The sequence below is a fragment of the Lissotriton helveticus genome, chromosome 7 (genome assembly GCF_964261635.1).
Source record: "Lissotriton helveticus chromosome 7, aLisHel1.1, whole genome shotgun sequence".
Taxonomy (NCBI): Eukaryota; Metazoa; Chordata; class Amphibia; order Caudata; family Salamandridae; genus Lissotriton; species Lissotriton helveticus.
Genome location: NC_136068.1, coordinates 1,898,573,381 through 1,898,601,191, shown reverse-complemented (window position 1 = coordinate 1,898,601,191; position 27,811 = coordinate 1,898,573,381). Strand labels below are relative to the sequence as shown.

Below are 27,811 nucleotides of genomic sequence, written 5' to 3'. Positions count from 1 at the left end.
TGGAATTGGTTCACCTTATTGGCCCCTGTAACAGTGTACCCAGGTACCCAGGGCATAGGTGCTTCCAAGGCCTACCAGGGGCTGCAGCATGTATTATGCCACCCCTGGCCTGGCCTCCATATTTGACACAACTGGCTGATCACTCAGCTGGGGTAAGTCGGTGTAACCACCCCTTACTTAGGTGTAGTATGCCTATACCTAACCTAAAATGGACACATATGTTCCTATCAGTCACTCCTATGGAAGGCCTCATCAATCCTGGAGGCAGAGTGCTTGGAAATATGTGAGATAGTGCTCTGGCATGAGCTGAGCCTGTCTGCAGCTTTCGGAACCATGTCCTTTAGCTGTTTCATGATATTGCCATACCATATACTCTTAAGTGCATTATAATCCTCGCGGTTAAATGCTATCTTAGGTTTGGCTTTATCAAAACATGTCGAGTAAGGTGTCATACGAATTGGAATACTACCCCCTCGCCAGTTCTGGCGACGGGGGTAGCATTCCACCCTTCTAGAGGGACACGACATGTACCTAACCTGAACCCCGGTTAAAGTTAAACAGAGCCTCAGCATCACAAGATGGATGCTGCCACCGCAGACACAAGTCTGACCTCCTGCTGCTGGGAGTCCTTCGAGCGAGGGCAGCTTGGACATAGGGATTCCTGCCTTGGGAGGTGCTAGCACCACCCCAGACAGGATTTTGTGTATTGGGTAGGACAGGGCTGAATAGAATCAGACATGCCTGGGGCACACAAGGTGTCCCCGTGCATAGGCCAGTTCAAACCGGTGCTGGGGCCTTCCTGCCCCAGTCCTGGCGCGAAACTGGACAAAGGAAAGGTGGTGTAACCACTCCCCTTCCTGGTTCCACCCAGAGGAGGGACCTAGTAGGTGATCCGGCCCCCCAGATTCGAATAAGAGTGGGAGCTGTGTCCTGAGACTTCAGATCATCCTGAATCAACTTGAAATACAGAAGAAGACTGGACTTCGACATTCTGCTGCTCAGAAGACGGAAGAGAATCTCCCTTGTGGCCAAGGAGTGACCACCCTGTGAACACAGGCACCAACCAGCAACTCGACGTCTGCTTTGCCGCCGCCTCCCGCCGGAGCCCGAGCCCAGAGCCTGACAAGACCCAGACTCCCAGACTTCCCACCACCCGATCCACAGTCCCTGCGAAGAAGGGACCCGTGGAGGCATCGAGAGACGTGGGACCGGACCTCTTGGAAGACCCCCGAAACGCTGACTGCGCAGCATCAGAGGCACCCTCGACGCTGTGCTTTGGGGTTTGAGAAGCCCCAACCTCGAGCAGCCCTTGCACCGAAGATTAGCCCCCCAGCATCTCCACGATCGGCGTGGGGCCCTTTTGCACCGTGCCACTCGACACGCCATCCTGGCCACTTGCCACGTAGCTAGCGGCCATCTTGGCGACGAAACCGACAACTTTCTCTGCAGGTCTGGTTGCTTCAGACTTGCCCTTGCTCCTGTAAAAGGGAGCACCCGCTCTGATCTTGCTGGTCCGAGTGACAAGCCTTTTTTGATTCCTGCGTGGCTTGCATTAGCCAAGGCCTGTTTGCTTCCATCCGGTTGCCGACACCGCCAACAGCGAGAAGCCTGCGTGGGACAGCTCGTGACCGAATCCTGGACGTCTTTGACCCCTCGTGTTCACGTGGCTGCAGAGAGAAGCTACACCTCAACGCCTGTTTGCACCCGACATCGCCTGGTTCCACTCAGGTTCCACGGTAAAGTAAAAGTAAAGTAAAGTCCACATTTGTAAAGCGCACAATCACCCGTAAGGGTCTCTAGGCGCTGGGGGCCATCGGGAAGATTAAGCGAGCTATTGCCCAGAGTCACATGGTGCTGGGCTAACCTGCCGCCGGAGCCGGGGATCGAACCGTGGTCCCCAGATTCCAACGTCAGTCGCCCTGGCCGCGGCGCCACACCTCTCCCACGGTAGTCACTGGCTAGTGACTTTGAACATTGTCCCCTCTGCTTTCAGGTCTTCACCTCTTCAGATCCACCCTTGGATCCACCGGAACTCTTCACATCGAGCCGCCTGCAGCATCTTCAGCTCCAAGCACCATCGACCTGCGTGACGAAACCCGACACTACTTCGACCCTGTGCACCCGCTTCCTGTGGGTGAGGTAACTCAGCTCCGCCGGTGTTCCCACACTGGTACACACCTCTAGGGCCTGTGTCTAAAGTTTCAGCTTTCTAGGTCACTCGGAAGGTTCCTTATTAACTAACTTTGTAACTTTTACGCACCATTGACATTGCATTGGTATTGCGTGCACTTTCCGCACTGCACCCGAGTCCCGCGGGCCTTTCCCGACTTCTTCACTGCTAGTCCCGATCAGCTCCAGCGATTCCCCAGGCCCTAGGCCTCTTCACTTTCCCCATAGTGGTTCTTATACCACTATTTTAGTATATGGTTTAGGTGGCCCCTAGGGCTCATCCATATTCGTGCAACTTTGTGTATTTAAACTGTGTTTTGTTTTAACGCTTGTGCTTCTGTGCTCATAAAGAGTATAGGGTATCTTTTGAGAAATAAATCTATATATATTTTCAATATATATCTGTGTGGTGTCCTTTCATTTGGTATTCAAGGGATTGTGTATGGTAAAACAGCTTGCTTCACATGCCTTTACAGAGTTTAGCCTAAGACTGCTTAGTCCATGCTACCCCTAGGATAGCTTGTCTATAAGGTTGACTTTACAACCTGCACCATAAGGGTTGCTTGGCATGGTACAAGGTGATCACTAGAACTAGTGAGCAGCATATACCAGGCCAACTTCTCACACATACCAAACATTCCAATGACATCACATTCACACTAACATTCCACTCACACTGGCTGAACAGCTGAGGCAGAGAAACAGGGAAGATGTAACGTAGAAACCTTAGATATAACACATACATTCTGGATGACATGACTCATAAGGCCCCTTTATGATAAATCTGCTATGGCACTCTGTATCACAATATATGATCAACTTTTCATCCACCAGGACCATACAAGCTCCCTTACAGCACCCACAGTGATTTCTTCTGCGACAGACATCTGTCTGATAGGCTGAGATGAAGCATACACTCTGCATTTTTTATATTTTGAATCTTGATCTCGTACTTGTAACTATTTGTGTATTCAGTTGTGAAATGAATGTCAATTATCATGCCTCCTTGGCAAGTGCATTGATCTCCTCCTAAGCTGCACTGCATAATGACAGCATGTTACTCTGGTATTATACTGTTTTATTTTGGCACAGTTTAGCTCCTCCGCATCATTCTCAACAGAATGATGCGGAGGAAAAGAAGAAAAGCAGTGTACTGTATGCACCTCTAATTCTTTACACTACTTTTTCATCTCTTCCTCCCCTCTCCTTCCCAGTTATTTATTCATCCCTTTTTTGGGGGGAAATCAACTGTCATTCTTTCTACACAACTTAGGGAAGGTACTATATATTGAAGATCTGCACCACCTTAAGCAGGTACCTTTACCCTAATGTTTTTATTCTTATCCTACTATGTTTGTATCTGATTATATACCATATACCTCTAATGAATCAAAATACTACAAAAAACTTGGCACCGCATTTCACACACCATTGAACCTGTTAGAAACAATTTTAACATGTTGTTTACAGGTACAATTATAGACCACAGCCATAAATCACTGTTATTAGCATTATTACAGACATGTTAGCAGGTGAATGTAGTTGAGAAAATAAAAAAAATGTATTCACCCATATTCAATGTTCATTTACATCATGGATGGACCAGAAAGGAAAATGAGTTTCAGAAACTTGAGATCCCCAATTTGAATGATTTACATCTGTGCTTTCAAGAAGACTCTGCTCGCTGGAGAGATACAGGTCATCTCAGGCTGAAGGAATAAACATTGCATTTGTGTCTCGGAGAGGTGGAAATGATGTCCCCAGTAAGCATTGCTCTGCTTGTCCTTCGCACCTTTGCTTTTCTGCTTGGGCTGATGGGAAACATGTTCATCCTGGCTGTGAATTTCATTGGATGGATCAAAAAGAGCAGTGATCTCAACTCCTGTGACCTCATCCTCTGCTGCCTCATGCTTTCCCACCTCGCTCACCTTGGAGTATCATTTCTGTTTATAATCAATGACATTTTACCTCAAGCCACAGATTCCCTGGTCAATGGCTCGGATATACTCCATTTCACTCTACTGTTTATTCGTTACTGCAACCTCTGGTTCGTCACCTGGTTCTGTGTCTACTGTGGTGTCAAGGTTGTGACCTTCACACACCCTCTTCTAGTTCGCCTAACTCTAAGATTCCTGGAGAATGTGCCCTGTCTGCTCCTGGCCTCTGTGATCATTTCCATGGTGATGAGCCTACCAGCAGCCTTTTCTTCTGAGGTTCAACCAGAATGGAATAATGTGTCAAACACTTCAATCTCCAGCATGTCTAATGCCTCTTCGAATAATGTAGGATATATTATGGCATTTTGGTCGTTCACTAAACCAAAATACACTGCATATATCATCAGTACAGCCGTGGTCCTGGCAGTATTCCTGTTCTCAGGTGTAACAATCATCATAGTTCTCTGCAGGCACGTGGAGCGGATGCGACAAGCCAGCCTCAGAAATGATGCCCATGTGGGTGCAGTAAAAACTGTGGCCTTCCTCCTGGTTCTCTATTCTGCAAGTTATTTGATCATTTTTTTGCGATTTGTTAAGATATCCTCTATTGACAACCCAATAGTCTTCGTAGTGATCCTCATAATTGATTACTGTCCTGCCCTGAACTCGTTCATATTAATCCTGCGGATGCCCAGACTGAAGATGTCGCTGACAACGATTTTGTCTCTTGCTACCTGCTCAGGAAGAGTGGGGACCTGATTTTCAGGCACAGGTAAAACTAGTAGTTTAACACAAACCTGGAGTACCAGCACTGTGAGTCTAGCAGCTATAGTTTGATTTACTCTATTCAGAAAATGAGAGAATTTTATATATATATCTCCTTGGTAGTAGTGGAGGGATCTTGCAGTCAGAAATCTAGGCAGATAACACACTTGAAATCTCAAATTTTAGTGCAATATACATTTGAATGTCTGATTAAGGGTGTTCACCTTGGGGGGCGTGGCTTGGCGCCCGATGGGTACGGCAGCACTGGAGTGAGCGCTCCGCCACCATCGACGAGACCCGTGGCTGGCGCCACTTTCCAGCTCTTCAGGAGACAGGCTTTCACGTCGGAGGATTGACGGCATGATGTGAATGCTTTCCTGGCGCCGCTTGAGCCTGCTATCCCTCTTTTTCCACCGGAGTAAGTCCGGTCGCGGCTCACTGACAGCCGCGGCCGCCATCTGGATTTTGGTCACCAGCTTGCTTTTACTCTGCAGTTTGCTCCCCTAAAATTACTAGGGAAGAGGTGTGGCGCCGCGGCCAGGGCGACTGACGCTGGAATCTAGGGACCACGGTTCGATCCCCGGCTCCGGCGGCAGGTTAGCCCAGCACCATGTGACTCTGGGCAATAGCTCGCTTAATCTTCCCGACGGCCCCCAGCGCCTAGAGACCCTTACGGGTGATTGTGCGCTTTACAAATGTGGACTTTACATTCCACGCCTTCGTATCCTTCTTGCTGGATTTTTTATGAAGCTGGACACTTTTAACTTGTCATTTTCTCCAAAACTTCTGAGGCATTGTTTCTCTCCATATGAGGCAACCATTTTGTGTTCTCAACTCAGTCGCTCTTTTTTCTTCAGATGCTGCCCCATACATTTAATGAGTGTGGTGTTTGCCTCTACATGTCTCCTCTTTGTCACTGCTGGGAGATTTATGTCTTCAGTTTGGAGCTCCAATTTAACAATTTTGACTTTTGCATACTGCATTTTTTCTTGTTGTGAATACATTGAGCCTTCAACCACAGCATGAACATTCTGCCCCTACTGTTTGAATTTGCTATAGCACAGTTTTAATTTTTCTACCCTCATACTTTGTCATCAACCTTCAAGTTTATCAATTCTTGTTGGCATTTGACAGTACATCTACTCACCCTGAATGCATTAGGAGGTCTTCTTCAGTTTGCTGTATGAAGTACTACTCCTTTTGCAGATGCGCCATTGTTTTTTTATCTGTGCTTTTTTTCACGGAACCGTCCTTTCTACGCCATGTTGGAGATTTGCTATGCGCATATCTTATGGGCAGATTAAAACCAGCTCACTCTTCTACTACTAATCCGAAACATACCTTTCTTCCAAGGTATTCTCTGCATTTTCAAAGTTTGAAGACTCTCAATCATCATCTCCTCAGTGTACGCAGCCCATAATGGAATCGTCTTAGACAGCCTCAGGGAAAGCTACTTCCAAGAGATTAAAAAAAGACCCTCCCTCTCCACCCAAGCCAAGTTCGACAGTCTCTATGGAGCTCTTATTGGAAGAAATTAGAGCTTTGCGTATCTTTATGGGGGAAACAAACGCTAAATTGCAACTGTTGACAGATAACTGGTCACAACTGGACACGAGGGTTACATCAATCGAACAGAGTGTCTCAACTCTCCAAGAAACATCCGCTCCAAATTCCCACTTGCATTCGCAAGTCTCTTCTCTTCAGCGGCAAGTGGAGGAGCTTGACAATTGCAACAGATGCAATAATCTGCGTATTTACGGCTTGGTGGAGGGCTGTGATGGGAACGACCCCATTACCTTCTTTAATTCTTTTCTCCCCAAACTCTTACATCTACCGGAGGAGACTGTGCTCGATTGGGCTGGCCCCTTCTCCAACGTCACCTTCGCCAAGACCCAGGGGAGTTATTTTGTATTTTTTAGAATACACAGATCTCCTGAAGGTGCTATCAGCGGCTAGAGCCTCCTCACGTAGCACCTGGTCAGGATCCTCACTGTTCTTTGTGCAGGATTATGCCAAAGCTACAGCAAACCGTCGCAAAGCTTTCCTGAACATGAGAGCTGATTTGCGGTCCATAGGTGCTCGATATGGACTTTTCCACCCGTGTCTCTTCAAAGTTACCTACAACAATAGAACAACGACATATGAAGATCCTGACCGTCTTCAAAGTTTCTTAAATTCCTGCAATGCGACTAATATGGACGTCTCTGGTTCTTCTCAGACATTTCCTCCTTAAGTTTCCTTATTTTCTCTGTTTGTTTCTTTCAACTTTTGCTCCTTTTTTGCTGTTTACATACTTCATGTTTTATATCTCCTTGTTCTCCTTGTTATAGTAATTGTATTGGATTTATTTTATTATAGTTGTAGTTTCTCATGTTGAATGTATATGTCATCACTGATTTTTGGTATTGTCAATCCCTAATTTAGTATTTTTCCTCAATTTCTTCTTCTAGTCTCCATAGATTATGTGTCTTTGCCCCGCGGTGTCTCCCCTGTGGTGCGCCTCGCTGGCCTCAGAAGTCTTCCTGCTCTATGTGGCTCCACCCTCCCCTCCTTTCGTTCCTGGTTGCGTTCCTTTGCCTTACCCTTCTTGTAGGTATGTTTTTCCTTTACTTGTTTCACCTATTTGTTTCCTTCACTGCTTTCCCATCTTCCCTCTCTTCTCCTCACTCTTTTTTCTCAGTAGGTGTCACTTACTTCCCTATTCTTTCATTCTCTCCATTGTTTTCCTCTTACTTTTGGCTTTTTCATTCACTGCTGATAAGCTACTTGTTTTCTCACATTTCTTCACTTCTCCTTAATTAATATCTATATTCTCCTTCTGATTTTTTTTCTTTTCCTTCGTCATGCATTGTGTTTTACTGAAGTTTCCTTTCTTTCTGCACTTTCTATCTGCTACCTGTAATTGATTTGATTTCTTTTTTTTGTTTATCTTTGTGGTTTCGCTCAATATGTTTCTTGTATTTTATGTCTTTGAAAGTTATCACTTGGAACGTTAAGGGTTTGAATTCTGTGCCACTTAGCCAAACTAAATGTTGATTTTGCATTTTTACAAGAAACTCATCTGTCAGATGTCGAATCTTTAAAACTTAAGAGGGGCTGGGTGGGTAAGATCTTCTATTCTCCAGGTGATGGTAAACGCAATGGAGTGGTGATATTGATCTGTAATCTTACTCTCTCATAACTCAAGCTTCAGATACAAATGGCAGAGGGCTATACGTCAAATTATCTCTAAAGTGTGTTCCAATCTCTCTCCTAAATGTATATGCCCCCACAGGTGGTGATCCTCATTTTTGGCACATGATGGCTACACACATTACCACATTTATGGATGATAATTTTATCTTGGCGGGAGATTGCAATCAGTCTCTTGATCCCATTCTTGATAGACACTCCAAGGTTTCATTTATTCCCAACAAACCCCACAAACTTTTCGTTTGGGCAGTCACGCAACATAAGTTAACTGATGCTTGGCGCCTTTGTAATCCGACTACTAAAGAGTTTACTTTCTATTCCCCTTCCCATCATTCTCAGTCGAGGATTGATTACATTTTTGTTTCTCACAATATTGCACAAACTCTCACTAATGCAGAAATTGGTCCTATTTTATTATCAGATCATGCCCCGGTCTCGATTAATATTGATATTTTACCTAAAATTACAGGACCTAGGAGGTGGCGTTTCAATAATACTCTTCTTTTAGATCCATAGTTTACTACCTCTTTCACTACCTTTTTTGATGAGTTTTTTAAGACTAATGACACTCCCTCCATTCCCACGCACACCATTTGGGATGCTTTTAAGGCTGCAGCAAGAGACTTCATAATTGGCTTTGTCGCAAAAAAACAACAAATTGCTCGTAAATTTAATGGAGATCTCCTTCAAAGGATTAAGAGATTGGAGCACTCTTATTACACTTCACATTCTCAGGACTGTTTAAATGCTCTTTTTGATGCTAAGATGCAATTTAACAAAAAGTCTACGGAAGATGCTTCTTTGTTTTTGTTAAAGTCTAGTGCGAAATTTTATGGGGGTAAGAATAAAGCTGGGAAATGTTGGCTAATTACTTAAAAGTTAAACATAATAAGTTGAATATAGCATCTATTTATGATGACAATCCCTACCTTAAACATAAGTATGTTGACATTCGGAATTAATTTTCTCTCTTTTACAAAACTCTATAGTCTTCGGACACTCAGCCCTCTACCCAATCTTTATCGCACTTCTTTTCTGGCATACACACACCCCAACATTTTCCTCTTGATTTAACTTCTTTAGAATCAGATGTATCACAGCAAGAGTTACTTAATGCACTTCACCACCTTAAAAGGGATAAGGCCCCAGGGCCGGATGGTTTTACGGTTGAATTTTACCTTCATTTCTCCAAACTATTATTACCAAAGTTGCACACCCTAATGGACTCATTTGTTACAATGGATAGCTCCTCAGGCTCCTTCTCAGATGCTCACATTTGCCTCATACCCAAAGAAGGGAAAGACTCTAAATATTGTAAAAATTATAGACCCATCTCCCTGGTAAACATCGACTATAAAATATTTGCCAAGGCACTTGCAGCACGGTTGGATCCTTATTTACCTGATCTGTTAGGTAAGGAGCAGTCCGGTTTTGTTAAAGGACGTTTTATAACAGATAAGACCAGACTCTTATTTAACGTTCTATCCAAATCCTTACATTTGAAATGTCCCTTTGCAGCGTTTGCATTGGATGCTGAAAAGGCGTTTGATAGAGTTGAATGGACCTATTTATTTTATACCCTTAATTGGTTTGGTTTCGGTCATAAATTTATTTCTTTAATTTCCCTTCTTTACTCCAAACCACGTGCAGCGGTCTGCGCTTATGGCTTAGTTTCCTAGTATATATGGCTTCCAAACACCACATTCCCACATCAAACTTGCTGCTTACGCTGATGATATCTTACTTTGTTTGTCTAGTCCTAGTGACTCTGTACCTGCCTTTTTAGAGGAGGTGCGTGCATACTCCAAAATTTCTGGATATAAATTAAATAATGACAAATGCGAGATTTTACCTTTAACAAAATTTACTTTTAAATCAGAGTTTAACTCTTCTAATTTTTCTTGGAGCCCTACTCACATTAAATATTCGGGAATGCATGTTACTTCCTCAGTTTCGGATACAGTTTCACTTTGTATGAATAAATGTATTCACAAGATATCGGATTTGACAACTAGATGGCATCCTCTTTACTTGTCATGGTGGGGTTGCCTTGACACTGTTAAGATGATGCTATCCCCTATAATTATTTATACTATTTCTAATATTCCAGTCCCAATCCCAACAAAATTTTTTAGACGGATTAATTCCATTCTCTCTTCCTTTCTATGGAATGGCAATAAATCTCGGATGTCCCTTCTTAGGTTGATCCGTCCCAAATCAGTAGGCGGAGTTAACTTTCCGGATTTTCTGGCATATCGAAAAGCATTTCTTTTACGACAAGCATCTTTTTGGTTACAAGATCCCGTAGATGTTTGTCCTTTCTGGGTTACGGTTGAACATCTCTCCTTGTCCCCCTTCTCCTTTGCCGAATATCTTTCTTTCTCACGTAAACCACATACATTATCCACTCCCATACATAGGTACACCTCCAAATTGCTCCCATCTTCCACCCCCTCCCCTTTCACTACAGTTGACGATTTTTTTAAGTCTACCATTTGGCACAATAAGTATTTACTGATTAAAAATAAGCTTTTCTATTGGAAGAACTGTACGCAAAAAGGATTAATTTGGATTTCTCAATTACTCTCCCACTCTACTTTCATACCTTTCCCATTACTCAGCCAATCTTTCCACTTACCTGCCTCCTTCATTCATAAGTACCTTTTGTTCAAAGAGGCGGTATTGGCTACCCACACTCGATTGTTAAATTCTCCGGCTTCTCCTCTAACTTTTAATTTTAATTCTACTTCACAGCTTTATTCCTTTTTATGCACTACATCCAAAGCTTCCGCTATTTACAAGTATCTCCATAATATCAACCCCAATAGACCAAAATCCAAAGTAGAAGAGCAATGGGAAAATGATTTTGCCACGTCCTGGCCAATATCTTTGTGGAACAAATTATGGACTAAAATTCGCAAATCGTCCATAGCAGCTACTGTAACGCAGTCCTTGTTTTATATATATAACAGGCTTTTCTTCACACCACATGACTTAAGCAAAACGTTTTCTACAGTTCCAGATGTTTGTTGGACTTGCTCTTCCTCGAATGCTACTTTATTTCACATGCTATTTTCATGTCAGACTGTACATCATTTCTGGAAACAAGTGTGGTCCCAGATTAATTTAATCTTTCACACTAATTTTTCTTTTTCTTTCACCCATATTTTTTTGGGTAGCCTTTCTTCCTGTTTGGGAGAATGTCACACTTAATGTCAAAATTATTGATTTATTGATAGCAGTTGCCTTTCAGAAGATTAGAGCTATCTGGAAAAACTCTTCAAATATTTCTTTTAGAGCATGGTGGTATAATGTTTGTCATAATCATAGATTGGATACTGCCTTTGTCTTTCCTACCCACATGGCAGCAAAACGCATGGATTTATGGCTTCCTATTACGTTGTACCTTGATGTATGTGCTAAACGCTCATTTTGTTTACTGCCTGGCCAACAAGAAGTCTCAAAACCCCCTTAATTATCCTTAATCGTTCTTGCTTTCTTTAGTATTTTAAATTGTTTCATTTTTCATGATATGTAATTTCACTTGCCCTATCTTCTGGCCCATTTTATATACTGTTATTAATGTTATTGGTGCATTGCTCTGCTGGATTATTATTGCTTATCCTTTATATGACTTTTGTATTTTGTATTGACACCCTTCTTTTGATCAATAAAATTATTTGAACTTAAAAAAAATAAAAAATAAATAAAAGGGTGTTCACCTTTTATACCTGGGAATGGACTTTGAGTGAAGGCCAAATGTAGATATTATCCAAACAAATGATGGTTCTTGAACTGTCCGCAGTAAGAGTTAATGCCTAACTCTGCTCGTGTTCTACGATATTGGTGGTCAGGGTCAACTTACGGCGCATTTCACACACCATTGAACCTGTTAGAAACAATTTTAACATGTTGTTTACAGGTACAATTATAGACCACAGCCATAAATCACTGTTTTTAGCATTATTAGAGACATGTTAGTAGGTGAATGTAGTTGAGAAAATAAAAAAAATGTATTCACCCATATTCAATGTTCATTTACATCATGGATGGACCAGAAAGGAAAATGAGTTTCAGAAACTTGAGATCCCCAATTTGAATGATTTACATCTGTGCTTTCAAGAAGACTCTGCTCGCTGGAGAGATACAGGTCATATCAGGCTGAAGGAATAAACATTGCATTTGTGTCTCGGAGAGGTGGAAATGATGTCCCCAGTAAGCATTGCTCTGCTTGTCCTTCGCACCTTTGCTTTTCTGCTTGGGCTGATGGGAAACATGTTCATCCTGGCTGTGAATTTCATTGGATGGATCAAAAAGAGCAGTGATCTCAACTCCTGTGACCTCATCCTCTGCTGCCTCACGCTTTCCCACCTCGCTCACCTTGGAGTATCATTTCTGTTTATAATCAATGACATTTTACCTCAAGCCACAGATTCCCTGGTCAATGGCTCGGATATACTCCATTTCACTCTACTGTTTATTCGTTACTGCAACCTCTGGTTCATCACCTGGTTCTGTGTCTACTGTGGTGTCAAGGTTGTGACCTTCACACACCCTGTGTGACTCACAGGGTGTGTGAAGTGACTCACTCCTCGCTTCCGAGCAGAGTGGTCGCTCCCCTGCTGCTGCGTCCTCGTTGCAGAAGGCATACCACAAGATTTGCAGTGCTTTTTGGCATTTATATTCTGCTTTACGTTCTGATTGCCGCTGCGCGCTGTGTGTGGCGATTTGGCCCATTTGCATAGTTGATTAGCTATCTGCTACAATTGTTGCACTGCCGGCGTAACTCTAGCTGCAGATTTAATTCCTGATTGGTTGCGTGTGCTCAGAATCGCCGCTTTGCCTATTGTCTTTGTCAATTGACAGCATTTCTCAGCATTTGTGTTTTTCACCCCAAGCGCTCTCTCCGTCCTGACCCCTCCGCCTCCATTTTGTGATTGTTGACCTCCTCCTCAGCCCGACCCGCCTCCCAGCTGAACCGCCCTCCCACAGTAAACAAACAGCGCTCCATTGCCTGAAAGCGCCGTGACTCACTCCTCGCTTCCGAGCAGAGTGGTCGCTCCCCTGCTGCTGCGTCCTCGTTGCAGAAGGCATACCACAAGATTTGCAGTGCTTTTTGGCATTTATATTCTGCTTTACGTTCTGATTGCCGCTGCGCGCTGTGTGTGGCGATTTGGCCCATTTGCATAGTTGATTAGCTATCTGCTACAATTGTTGCACTGCCGGCGTAACTCTAGCTGCAGATTTAATCCCTGATTGGTTGCGTGTGCTCAGAATCGCCGCTTTGCCTATTGTCTTTGTCAATTGACAGCATTTCTCAGCATTTGTGTTTTTCACCCCAAGCGCTCTCTCCGTCCTGACCCCTCCGCCTCCATTTTGTGATTGTTGACCTCCTCCTCAGCCCGACCCGCCTCCCAGCTGAACCGCCCTCCCACAGTAAACAAACAGCGCTCCATTGCCTGAAAGCGCCGTGACTCACTCCTCGCTTCTGAGCAGAGTGGTCGCTCCCCTGCTGCTGCGTCCTCGTTGCAGAAGGCATACCACAAGATTTGCAGTGCTTTTTGGCATTTATATTCTGCTTTACGTTCTGATTGCCGCTGCGCGCTGTGTGTGGCGATTTGGCCCATTTGCATAGTTGATTAGCTATCTGCTACAATTGTTGCACTGCCGGCGTAACTCTAGCTGCAGATTTAATCCCTGATTGGTTGCGTGTGCTCAGAATCGCCGCATTGCCTATTGTCTTTGTCAATTGACAGCATTTCTCAGCATTTGTGTTTTTCACCCCAAGCGCTCTCTCCGTCCTGACCCCTCCGCCTCCATTTTGTGATTGTTGACCTCCTCCTCAGCCCGACCCGCCTCCCAGCTGAACCGCCCTCGCCCCTCCCCCTCCTCTGTCCATTAATGTCAGATGGTCCCACGCGCAGCGTCCACGCGCTTCGGACACGCCGAAGGTGCGCCAAAGGTAAGCCCGTCTACGCCCGTCCGCGCCTGGACCGCGCCCAGCGCCATACCCCCTGTCCCTCGCGCTGCCCAGCCCTCCCGCATTACCTACGATGCCGCCACCCTCCTAGCCCTTAACCCCGGTCACGCCCCCAACTGCGTCCAAGCCGCTCCTGGACACACCCATGGCCCTTTCTCCTGCTACTCCTGCAAATTCAGCGGCACCGACAACATCTCTACTACGACCACACCACAGATTCCCGACCCAACCACCTACAATGCATCCTTCTCAACACCAGATCGATCCACAGGCATGCCATTGACCTATGGAATCTACTAGACACCATTTCTCCGGACATCGCCTTCCTTACGGAAACATGGATGAATGCCTCCTCCGCTCCAGACATCACAATTGCCATTCCTGAAGACTATAAGATCACCCGCAAAGACCGTACCAGCCACACAGGAGGAGGAATCGCTATCGTCCATAAGAAATCTATCCGCATCTCAACCAGCTCTGACGTCAATCTCGCTAACTCTGAACACCTTCACTTCCAGATCCACATCAATCCCAAAACAACACTCAGAGGCACTCTCCTCTACAGACCACCAGGACCCCGCGCAAAATTCAGTGAGGACATCACGGACTTCATCACCCCACACGCACTCCCCTCCAAAGATTACATCCTTCTGGGAGACCTCAACTTTCACCTTGAAAAGACCAACGACCGCAACACCACCACCCTCTTGGACAACCTCGCCAACCTCGGGCTTAAACAACTAGTCACTTCCCCCACCCACATCGCAGGTCACACACTCGACCCCATCTTCACATCCAGCAACCATGTCTCCTTCAGCCACACTACGGATCTCCTCTGGACCGACCACAGCTGCGTCCACTTCATCTACAACAAGCCGAAACCCATCAACCACTCCCAACCTACCCTGCAAAGAAACTGGAACAAAATCACCACGGACCAAATCTCCGCATCGCTCCTTCGAAACTCCCCAGCCCTCTCTTCCAACGCCAACGATGCCGCCGCCAACCTCACCCTATGGTTATCCAACACCGCCGACACCTTAGCACCACTGAAAAAACGTCAAAGCAAACCTGGCAGCAAGAAAGCCTCATGGTTCAACGATGATCTCAAGAAGTCCAAGAAACTCTGCCGCTCCCTTGAAAAGGCCTGGAAAAAAGACCCAACCACCAGCACCAAGGACGCCTTCAAAAGCGCCACCCGCTCTCACCACCAACTGATCCGAAAAGCCAAGAAAACAGCATTCAAGGATCGACTTGACAACAACGCCCACAACAGCAAGGAACTTTTCAACATCGTCAAGGAATTTTCCAATCCCTCGGCCAACTCCAACGACATCACACCCTCTCAATCCCTCTGCGACTCCCTAGCCTCTTTTTTCCACAACAAGATTGCAGACATCCACAACAGCTTTGACAACCAACCCGGAAACCAACCCACCCTACCATCTGCTGACCATCTTCCCCCCGTGAACACCCTTAACGCTTGGAACCCAATCTCCACTGAGGACACCATCCGCCTGATGAATTCCATCCACTCAGGATCCCCCACAGACCCATGCCCTCACCACATCTTCAACAAAGCAGACTCCGTCATCGCACCACACCTCCGAGACGTCATCAACTGCTCCTTCAACTCCGCCACCTTCCCAGAAGACTGGAAACACGCTGAACTCACCGCCCTTCTGAAAAAACCAACAGCGGACCCCACCGAACTCAAAAATTACCGCCCCATCTCGCTTCTTCCATTCCCGGCCAAAGTCATCGAGAAAGCCGTCAACAACCAACTCGCCGCCTTCCTCGAAGCCAACAAATCCCTCGACCCCTCACAATCTGGCTTCCGAGCAAAACATAGCACTGAGACCGCCCTCATCGCAGCAACAGACGACATTCGAACTCTACTGGACAATGGAGACACAGTCGCCCTCATCCTCCTCGACCTCTCTGCAGCATTCGACACAGTCTGCCACAGCACCCTTCTACAACGCCTCAATAACATCGGAATCCAAGGAAAAGCACTTGAATGGATCACCTCGTTCCTCACCGGAAGAACCCAGAGAGTCCGCCTTCCTCCATTCAAGTCCGAGGCCTCTGAAGTCATCTGCGGCGTACCTCAAGGATCCTCACTCAGTCCCACCCTCTTCAACGTATACATGAGCCCCCTCACGGCCATCGCACGCCAACACAACCTCAACATCATCTCCTACGCGGACGACACTCAACTAATCCTCTCTCTCACCAATGACCCCAGCACCGCCAAAACTAACCTACACGAAGGAATGAAAGAAGTTGCCGAATGGATGAAACAAAGCCGTCTGAAACTGAACTCAGACAAAACAGAAGTCCTCATCTTAGGTACTTCGCCCTCTGCATGGGACGACTCCTGGTGGCCGGAAGCCCTCGGAAAAGCACCCATCCCGACAGACCACGCACGGAACCTGGGCGTCATCCTGGATTCCTCACTTTCGATGAACAGACAAGTCAGCGCCGTATCCTCTTCATGCTTCAACATTCTTCGCATGCTCAGAAAAACATTTCGCTGGATCCCCTCCGAAACAAGGAAAACAGTCACCCACGCTCTGGTCACGAGCCGACTGGACTACGGAAACACCCTCTACACGGGTACTACCGCAAAACTCCAGAAAAAACTCCAACGAATCCAAAACGCATCAGCCAGGCTCATATTAGACATCCCACGCAACGAACACATCTCTGGTCACCTTAAAGACCTCCACTGGCTACCCGTCAATAAGAGGATCACTTTCCGACTGCTTACCCACGCACACAAATCACTCTACGACATCGGACCAGATTGCCTCAACTCTCGACTGTCCTTCTACACACCCCCCCGCCAACTACGGTCTTCCAGCCAAGCCCTCGCCACTGTACCTCGCATCAACAAGACCACCATGGGAGGCAGATCCTTTTCATACCTGGCTGCTAAAACATGGAACTCACTCCCCGCTTACCTGCGCCTCACCCAGAACCACCTAGCGTTCAGAAAGCAGCTTAAAACGTGGATATTTGACAAATAATCCTCCTCCCCTTCCTAAGCGCCTTGAAACCCTCTGGGTATGTAGTGCGCTATACAAATTTTATGACTTGACTTGACTTGACCCTCTTTTGGTTCGCCTAACTCTAAGATTCCTGGAGAATGTGCCCTGTCTGCTCCTGGCCTCTGTGATCATTTCCATGGTGATGAGCCTACCAGCAGCCTTTTCTTCTGAGGTTCAACCAGCATGGAATAATGTGTCAAACACTTCAATCTCCAGCATGTCTAATGCCTCTTCGAATAATGTAGGATATATTATGGCATTTTGGTCGTTCACTAAACCAAAATACACTGCATATATCATCAGTACAGCCGTGGTCCTGGCAGTATTCATGTTCTCAGGTGTAACAATCATCATAGTTCTCTGCAGGCACGTGGAGCGGATGCGACAAGCCAGCCTCAGAAATGATGCCCATGTGGGTGCAGTAAAAACTGTGGCCTTCCTCCTGGTTCTCTATTCTGCAAGTTATTTGATCATTTTTTTGCGATTTGTTAAGATATCCTCTATTGACAACCCAATAGTCTTCGTAGTGATCCTCATAATTGATTACTGTCCTGCCCTGAACTCGTTCATATTAATCCTGCGGATGCCCAGACTGAAGATGTCGCTGACAACGATTTTGTCTCTTGCTACCTGCTCAGGAAGAGTGGGGACCTGATTTTCAGGCACAGGTAAAACTAGTAGTTTAACACAAACCTGGAGTACCGGCACTGTGAGTCTAGCAGCTATAGTTTGATTTACTCTATTCAGAAAATGAGAGAATTTTATATATATATCTCCTTGGTAGTAGTGGAGGGATCTTGCAGTCAGAAATCTAGGCAGATAACACACTTGAAATCTCAAATTTTAGTGCAATATAGATTTGAATGTCTGATTAAGGGTGTTCACCTTGGGGGGCGTGGCTTGGCGCCCGATGGGTACGGCAGCACTGGAGTGAGCGCTCCGCCACCATCGACGAGACCCGTGGCTGGCGCCACTTTCCAGCTCTTCAGGAGACAGGCTTTCACGTCGGAGGATTGACGGCATGATGTGAAGCCTTTCCTGGCGCCGCTTGAGCCTGCTATCCCTCTTTTTCCACCGGAGTAAGTCCGGTCGCGGCTCACTGACAGCCGCGGCCGCCATCTGGATTTTGGTCACCAGCTTGCTTTTACTCTGCAGTTTGCTCCCCTAAAATTACATTCCACGCCTTCGTATCCTTCTTGCTGAATTTTTTATGAAGCTGGACACTTTTAACTTGTCATTTTCTCCAAAACTTCTGAGGCATTGTTTCTCTCCATATGAGGCAACCATTTTGTGTTCTCAACTCAGTCGCTCTTTTTTCTTCAGATGCTGCCCCATACATTTAATGAGTGTGGTGTTTGCCTCTACATGTCTCCTCTTTGTCACTGCTGGGAGATTTATGTCTTCAGTTTGGAGCTCCAATTTAACAATTTTGACTTTTGCATACTGCATTTTTTCTTGTTGTGAATACATTGAGCCTTCAACCACAGCATGAACATTCTGCCCCTACTGTTTGAATTTGCTATAGCACAGTTTTAATTTTTCTACCCTCATACTTTGTCATCAACCTTCAAGTTTATCAATTCTTGTTGGCATTTGACAGTACATCTACTCACCCTGAATGCATTAGGAGGTCTTCTTCAGTTTGCTGTATGAAGTACTACTCCTTTTGCAGATGCGCCATTGTTTTTTTATCTGTGCTTTTTTTCACGGAACCGTCCTTTCTACGCCATGTTGGAGATTTGCTATGCGCATATCTTATGGGCAGATTAAAACCAGCTCACTCTTCTACTACTAATCCGAAACATACTTTTCTTCCAAGGTATTCTCTGCATTTTCAAAGTTTGAAGACTCTCAATCATCATCTCCTCAGTGTACGCAGCAGATAATGGAATCGTCTTAGACAGCCTCAGGGAAAGCTACTTCCAAGAGATTGAAAAAAGACCCTCCCTCTCCACCCAAGCCAAGTTCGACAGTCTCTATGGAGCTCTTATTGGAAGAAATTAGAGCTTTGCGTATCTTTATGGGGGAAACAAACGCTAAATTGCAACTGTTGACAGATAACTGGTCACAACTGGACACGAGGGTTACATCAATGGAACAGAGTGTCTCAACTCTCCAAGAAACATCCGCTCCAAATTCCCACTTGCATTCGCAAGTCTCTTCTCTTCAGCGGCAAGTGGAGGAGCTTGACAATTGCAACAGACGCAATAATCTGCGTATTTACGGCTTGGTGGAGGGCTGTGATGGGAACGACCCCATTACCTTCTTTAATTCTTTTCTCCCCAAACTCTTACATCTACCGGAGGAGACTGTGCTCGATTGGGCTGGCCCCTTCTCCAACGTCACCTTCGCCAAGACCAAGGGGAGTTATTTTGTATTTTTTAGAATACACAGATCTCCTGAAGGTGCTATCAGCGGCTAGAGCCTCCTCACGTAGCACCTGGTCAGGATCCTCACTGTTCTTTGTGCAGGATTATGCCAAAGCTACAGCAAACCGTCGCAAAGCTTTCCTGAACATGAGAGCTGATTTGCGGTCCATAGGTGCTCGATATGGACTTTTCCACCCGTGTCTCTTCAAAGTTACCTACAACAATAGAACAACGACATATGAAGATCCTGTCCGTCTTCAAAGTTTCTTAAATTCCTGCAATGCGACTAATATGGACGTCTCTGGTTCTTCTCAGACATTTCCTCCTTAAGTTTCCTTATTTTCTCTGTTTGTTTCTTTCAACTTTTGCTCCTTTTTTGCTGTTTACATACTTCATGTTTTATATCTCCTTGTTCTCTTTGTTATAGTAATTTTATTGGATTTATTTTATTATAGTTGTAGTTTCTCATGTTGAATGTATATGTCATCACTGATTTTTGGTATTGTCAATCCCTAATTTAGTATTTTTCCTCAATTTCTTCTTCTAGTCTCCATAGATTATGTGTCTTTGCCCCGCGGTGTCTCCTCTGTGGTGCACCTCGCTGGCCTCAGAAGTCTTCCTGCTCTATGTGGCTCCACCCTCCCCTCCTTTCGTTCCTGGTTGCGTTCCTTTGCCTTACCCTTCTTGTAGGTATGTTTTTCCTTTACTTGTTTCACCTATTTGTTTCCTTCACTGCTTTCCCATCTTCCCTCTCTTCTCCTCACTCTTTTTTCTCAGTAGGTGTCACTTACTTCCCTATTCTTTCATTCTCTCCTCTTACTTTTGGCTTTTTCATTCACTGCTGATAAGCTACTTGTTTTCTCACATTTCTTCACTTCTCCTTAATTCATATCTATATTCTCCTTCAGATTTTTTTTCTTTTCCTTCGTCATGCATTGTGTTTTACTGAAGTTTCCTTTCTTTCTGCACTTTCTATCTGCTACCTGTAATTGATTTGATTTCTTTTTTTTGTTTATCTTTGTGGTTTCGCTCAATATGTTTCTTGTATTTTATGTCTTTGAAAGTTATCACTTGGAACGTTAAGGGTTTGAATTCTGTGCCACTTAGCCAAACTAAATGTTGATTTTGCATTTTTACAAGAAACTCATCTGTCAGATGTCGAATCTTTAAAACTTAAGAGGGGCTGGGTGGGTAAGATCTTCTATTCTCCAGGTGATGGTAAACGCAATGGAGTGGTGATATTGATCTGTAATCTTACTCTCTCATAACTCAAGCTTCAGATACAAATGGCAGAGGGCTATACGTCAAATTATCTCTAAAGTGTGTTCCAATCTCTCTCCTAAATGTATATGCCCCCACAGGTGGTGATCCTAATTTTTGGCACATGATGGCTACACACATTACCACATTTATGGATGATAATTTTATCTTGGCGGGAGATTGCAATCAGTCTCTTGATCCCATTCTTGATAGACACTCCAAGGTTTCATTTATTCCCAACAAACCCCACAAACTTTTCGTTTGGGCAGTCACGCAACATAAGTTAACTGATGCTTGGCGCCTTTGTAATCCGACTACTAAAGAGTTTACTTTCTATTCCCCTTCCCATCATTCTCAGTCGAGGATTGATTACCTTTTTGTTTCTCACAATATTGCACAAACTCTCACTAATGCAGAAATTGGTCCTATTTTATTATCAGATCATGCCCCGGTCTCGATTAATATTGATATTTTACCTAAAATTACAGGACCTAGGAGGTGGCGTTTCAATAATACTCTTCTTTTAGATCCATAGTTTACTACATCTTTCACTACCTTTTTTGATGAGTTTTTTAAGACTAATGACACTCCCTCCATTCCCACGCACACCATTTGGGATGCTTTTAAGGCTGCAGCAAAAGACTTCATAATTGGCTTTGTCGCAAAAAAACAACAAATTGCTCGTAAATTTAATGGAGATCTCCTTCAAAGGATTAAGAGATTGGAGCACTCTTATTACACTTCACATTCTCAGGACTGTTTAAATGCTCTTTTTGATGCTAAGATGCAATTTAACAAAAAGTCTACGGAAGATGCTTCTTTGATTTTGTTAAAGTCTAGTGCGAAATTTTATGGGGGTAAGAATAAAGCTGGGAAAATGTTGGCTAATTACTTAAAAGTTAAACATAATAAGTTGAATATAGAATCTATTTATGATGACAATCCCTACCTTAAACATAAGTATGTTGACATTCGGAATGAATTTTCTCTCTTTTACAAAACTCTATATTCTTCGGACACTCAGCCCTCTACCCAATCTTTATCGCACTTCTTTTCTGGCATACACACACCCCAACATTTTCCTCTTGATTTAACTTCTTTAGAATCAGATGTATCACAGCAAGAGTTACTTAATGCACTTCACCACCTTAAAAGGGATAAGGCCCCAGGGCCGGATGGTTTTACGGTTGAATTTTACCTTCATTTCTCCAAACTATTATTACCAAAGTTGCACACCCTAATGGACTCATTTGTTACAATGGATAGCTCCTCAGGCTCCTTCTCAGATGCTCACATTTGCCTCATACCCAAAGAAGGGAAAGACTCTAAATATTGTAAAAATTATAGACCCATCTCCCTGGTAAACATCGACTATAAAATATTTGCCAAGGCACTTGCAGCACGGTTGGATCCTTATTTACCTGATCTGTTAGGTAAGGAGCAGTCCGGTTTTGTTAAAGGACGTTTTATAACAGATAAGACCAGACTCTTATTTAACGTTCTATCCAAATCCTTACATTTGAAATGTCCCTTTGCAGCGTTTGCATTGGATGCTGAAAAGGCGTTTGATAGAGTTGAATGGACCTATTTATTTTATACCCTTAATTGGTTTGGTTTCGGTCATAAATTTATTTCTTTAATTTCCCTTCTTTACTCCAAACCACGTGCAGCGGTCTGCGCTTATGGCTTAGTTTCCTAGTATATATGGCTTCCAAACACCACATTCCCACATCAAACTTGCTGCTTACGCTGATGATATCTTACTTTGTTTGTCTAGTCCTAGTGACTCTGTACCTGCCTTTTTAGAGGAGGTGCGTGCATACTCCAAAATTTCTGGATATAAATTAAATAATGACAAATGCGAGATTTTACCTTTAACAAAATTTACTTTTAAATCAGAGTTTAACTCTTCTAATTTTACTTGGAGCCCTACTCACAATAAATATTCGGGAATGCATGTTACTTCCTCAGTTTCGGATACAGTTTCACTTTGTATGAATAAATGTATTCACAAGATATTTGGATTTGACAACTAGATGGCATCCTCTTTACTTGTCATGGTGGGGTTGCCTTGACACTGTTAAGATGATGCTATCCCCTATAATTATTTATACTATTTCTAATATTCCAGTCCCAATCCCAACGAAATTTTTTAGACGGATTAATTCCATTCTCTCTTCCTTTCTATGGAATGGCAATAAACCTCGGATGTCCCTTCTTAGGTTGATCCGTCGAAAATCAGTAGGCGGAGTTAACTTTCTGGATTTTCTGGCATATCGAAAAGCATTTCTTTTACGACAAGCATCTTTTTGGTTACAAGATCCCGTAGATGTTTGTCCTTTCTGGGTTACGGTTGAACATCTCTCCTTGTCCCCCTTCTCCTTTGCCGAATATCTTTCTTTCTCACGTAAACCACATACATTATCCACTCCCATACATAAGTACACCTCCAAATTGCTCCCATCTTCCACCCCCTCCCCTTTCACGACAGTTGACGATTTTTTTAAGTCTACCATTTGGCACAATAAGTATTTACTGATTAAAAATAAGCTTTTCTATTGGAAGAACTGTACGCAAAAAGGATTAATTTGGATTTCTCAATTACTCTCCCACTCTACTTTCATACCTTTCCCATTACTCAGCCAATCTTTCCACCTACCTGCCTCCTTCATTCATAAGTACCTTTTGTTCAAAGAGGCGGTATTGGCTACCCACACTCGATTGTTAAATTCTCCGGCTTCTCCTCTAACTTTTAATTTTAATTCTACTTCACAGCTTTATTCCTTTTTATGCACTACATCCAAAGCTTCCGCTATTTACAAGTATCTCCATAATATCAACCCCATTAGACCAAAATCCAAAGTAGAAGAGCAATGGGAAAATGATTTTGCCACGTCCTGGCCAATATCTTTGTGGAACAAATTATGGACTAAAATTCGCAAATCGTCCATAGCAGCTACTGTAACGCAGTCCTTGTTTTATATATATAACAGGCTTTTCTTCACACCACATGACTTAAGCAAAACGTTTTCTACAGTTCCAGATGTTTGTTGGACTTGCTCTTCCTCGAATGCTACTTTATTTCACATGCTATTTTCATGTCAGACTGTACATCATTTCTGGAAACAAGTGTGGTCCCAGATTAATTTAATCTTTCACACTAATTTTTCTTTTTCTTTCACCCATATTTTTTTGGGTAGCCTTTCTTCCTGTTTGGGAGAATGTCACACTTGATGTCAAAATTATTGATTTATTGATAGCAGTTGCCTTTCAGAAGATTAGAGCTATGTGGAAAAACTCTTCAAATATTTCTTTTAGAGCATGGTGGTATAATGTTTGTCATAATCATAGATTGGATACTGCCTTTGTCTTTCCTACCCACATGGCAGCAAAACGCATGGATTTATGGCTTCCTATTACGTTGTACCTTGATGTATGTGCTAAACGCTCATTTTGTTTACTTCCTGGCCAACAAGAAGTCTCAAAACCCCCTTAATTATCCTTAATCGTTCTTGCTTTCTTTAGTATTTTAAATTGTTTCATTTTTCATGATATGTAATTTCACTTGCCCTATCTTCTGGCCCATTTTATATACTGTTATTAATGTTATTGGTGCATTGCTCTGCTGGATTATTATTGCTTATCCTTTATATGACTTTTGTATTTTGTATTGACACCCTTCTTTTGATCAATAAAATTATTTGAACTTAAAAAAAAATAAAAAAAAATAAAAGGGTGTTCACCTTTTATACCTGGGAATGGACTTTGAGTGAAGGCCAAATGTAGATATTATCCAAACAAATTATGGTTCTTGAACTGTCCGCAGTAAGAGTTAATGCCTAACTCTGCTTGTGTTCTACGATATTGGTGGTCAGGGTCAACTTACGACGGAGAACATGTCCCCCTCCCCTAGTGGTGCTGGAACACTTTTCAAACTCGGGGTGCTAACAACGATGTTACATCACTGAACACATAGGGATTCTGAAAATCCAAGGGGTATATTTATGAGGGCCTGCATCATGCTTGCACCACAAGGGGAAAGGAATGCACTGTATTGGATAACTACGGTGCAACCCCGCCCTTTCTCTTTGATGCAGGGCAGTGCAGCAAGAAGAAAGCTGCGTTGCCCTGTGCCACAATTGACCCGCAGCAACTCGTGGTATGGGTGCAGTGTGTAGATTGTTGTGCATGTTGGACCACACTATTGAAATGATCCTACTACAACATAGTGTAGGGGCATACTATAATGTTTAGAAAGAACATTCTCCAATGAAATTGTCACTAAATTTGCAAAGAGCTCAGTTAAAACTATGGAACAAAGAAACAATAATGTGTGAAAATCAGGTTTCTGTGAATGTTTGTCATTTGATTTGTTTTGAGCCTAATAAAATCTTTCTTTGCATTACATTTCAGAATTAGAAAAAGTGCACTTTATTTTTTCTTTCCTAACTGCAGATATATTGAAATGATGTACATGTAATTATTGGTCTTTAAATGTTGTGCGTGTTGGAAATCAGGACATCCTGCAGCCTTTCCTTTCACCCAGCAAGATTGTCACAGAGTTTATTTTACAAAATCCTCTAACTTTGCAATCAGAAAAAGAAGAGTAACAGCAATCTCCATGTTAAAAGAATAAGCAGCAATTTGGCAGAAGAGAGAGCCTGATATTGACCTCTGCCTTTGAGTACACAGCAAATGTGAAAAGATACAAACTACATTTAAAGGCATCTTTATTGGTCATTAACCTTTGGAACACCAGTGCAGTTATTGTGGGGGTGTTGCAGCACCACAGCACTCCTACTTTTATCACCTATGGCCATCCGGACCCTTGTCGACTTGCTTTCTTTTCGGAGGGCGGTTAAGACTTTTCTGTTTCCGTAGCTTTTTTAAACTTAATTTTAAAAAATCCATTCTTTAGTTATGTTGTGTGGCTACCTTGTTGGGCGCCGGGACGCTCCTTCGCTGGAGCAGCTGCGCGCATAATAAATGCCATTAACATAACATAACATAACATAACATCCCTAGAAAGGACAGAACTGTTTCCAAGCATTGCATATATGAGTCCAGGACACACATCATGTGAATTCCTGGGGCTCACAGACAGCTTTGAATTTCTAAAGAAGGTGATGTGCTCTATGGGTGCCTTCAAAAAACTATTGAAGCCCATTTGAAACAAAATTGAACCTATCGATTTAAAAAGTGGATCTTACAAAGCAAGACAGCATTTATTCTTTAGTGTCCGATGTTGACCCACAAGTGTCAGAATTGAGCCAGATTTCCATGTTAACAGTTATTATGTAAATCATTCTCGTTCATATGTTTATCATACCAGCCAATGGCACATCCAATATGTTACTCCTGTATGAGATCTATTGACTTTTGTCAGTGTTCTTTTTTCCACATTGCACATCAGCAAAAGGTGCTGTGCAATATTCTCAAAGTAAAAAAAGAAAAATGCAATGACATGGCCACTTTTGACCACATCCTATCACTTTTTGTCCGTTAAGCCATGTTGCACCGCAGGCGGAGCAGCTGTGCATTGTGTCTAAAAACAGCGCAGACGAGTTGGGGGGGCAAGCAACATGAGGGAGGATGGTGGGGTGGTGATGATGGGGGAGGGTGGGGTGGGGAAACAACAGACACAGGAGGAGGACTGAGAGGATTAAACAACAGACACAGGAGCAGGTGGAAAAACAGGAAACATCCTTTACAACAAAACTTTTACAACGCACTACCATTACGACGCAACTTTTACAATGCAAACTATTACAACGCATAGCTCTTGGGGGCGCTCTAGGATAGGAAATAGGTTAATTTACTATCCAATAACCTTCCCTAGAGTCCACGGGGACTGAAGTTGGAATAGTAAATTAAACTATTCACTATCCAGCGCCCAAAAGCATTATGCGTTGTAATGGTATGCGTTGTAAAACTTGCGATGTAAAGGTAGGCGTTGTAAAAGTATGCATTGTAACGTCATACATCCGGAAAAACAAATGACATGGGAGGAGGGCAGGGGAGGGGAAACAATGGACAGAGCACGAGAAGGGCAGGGGTGGGGAGAAAACCGTGAGGACAAAAGGAGTGCCAGAGTGAGGGAGATGGACTGCAGACACATGCACTCTGCAAGAGTGAATATGCAAAAGTAGAAAAGTTTACCTCCAGGAGCCTTTGGAGAGTGAAAGGACACTGGCCACAGACGGGAAGATATACTTGTTGCATGCTCCATGACAGTGACATACAGAGAAGCCCCAGGAGGAAGTTGGAAGCAAGGATGAGGCGCTGACTAATAAGAAGCAAGGTAACGAGACTGACATTTGAGCCAGCCAATGGTAAGTAATGGTAAGTAAGGGCAGGCTCTAAGCCCCTTTTAAGATTTCTTTTTGTTAACAAGAGATGTCATAAGCACAGCGCAATCACTCAGTCATCTGTGTGCAAGCTCTTCACCCTTCCTCCTGCTCTGCACTTGCAAGTAACAGTTTTTCCACACAATGTTAACACCTCCCACACATGCATTAGCTTTGCTTTGGGTGCTGGAGCCGTTTATGTGTTCTCATCTAATATAATCTCAGGTAAAAGAGGAACATATGGCTTTCAGTATCATTGTTATTTCTATATCGTTGATTCTTCTATTCCTATTGATACATGTTACAAATGGGGGTCTCTACTTGGCTGTGGCTTGCACCCTGTCAAAGTAGAGACCCTTCCTTCTAGTCAGGATGAGTACACACCTACGTTTGCCTGTGCTCACCCTCTGGTTGCTTGGCACAGAACCATCAGGCTCAACTATAGAGGCAATGTGTAAAGCATTCATATACAACCCTCAGTAACACAGTGAAAACCACACAAATGTACACCATATCACTTTAGAAAAATAAAGTGCCTTTATTTTAACCAAATAAGACCAAATGACAAAATTCCAACAGACATATCAAAATATGACTTTTATAAGGTAAAAACAGATCTGCCCATAGGAAACAATGAATGCGTCACTTTTAGCACACAGTACCTGGGATGTTTCAAAATAACAAACAAAAACAGCCTCAGGGAAGGTGATGCATCGGTTCCTTACGCACAGGGAAAGTG

The 27,811-nt window shown here is 43.6% G+C and overlaps 1 long non-coding RNA gene across 2 annotated transcripts in view; it reads right to left on the bottom strand.

Annotated features, from left to right (window-relative positions):
* The window catches only part of LOC144770863 (uncharacterized), a 180,250-nt gene that overhangs the window by 99,984 nt on the left and 52,455 nt on the right, over nucleotides 1–27,811 (bottom strand). For both annotated transcript variants that reach the window (XR_013599059.1, XR_013599058.1), the window contains exon 2: nucleotides 11,786–11,952. This is a non-coding gene — a long non-coding RNA (uncharacterized LOC144770863). The remainder of the gene's footprint in view (nucleotides 1–11,785; nucleotides 11,953–27,811) is intronic.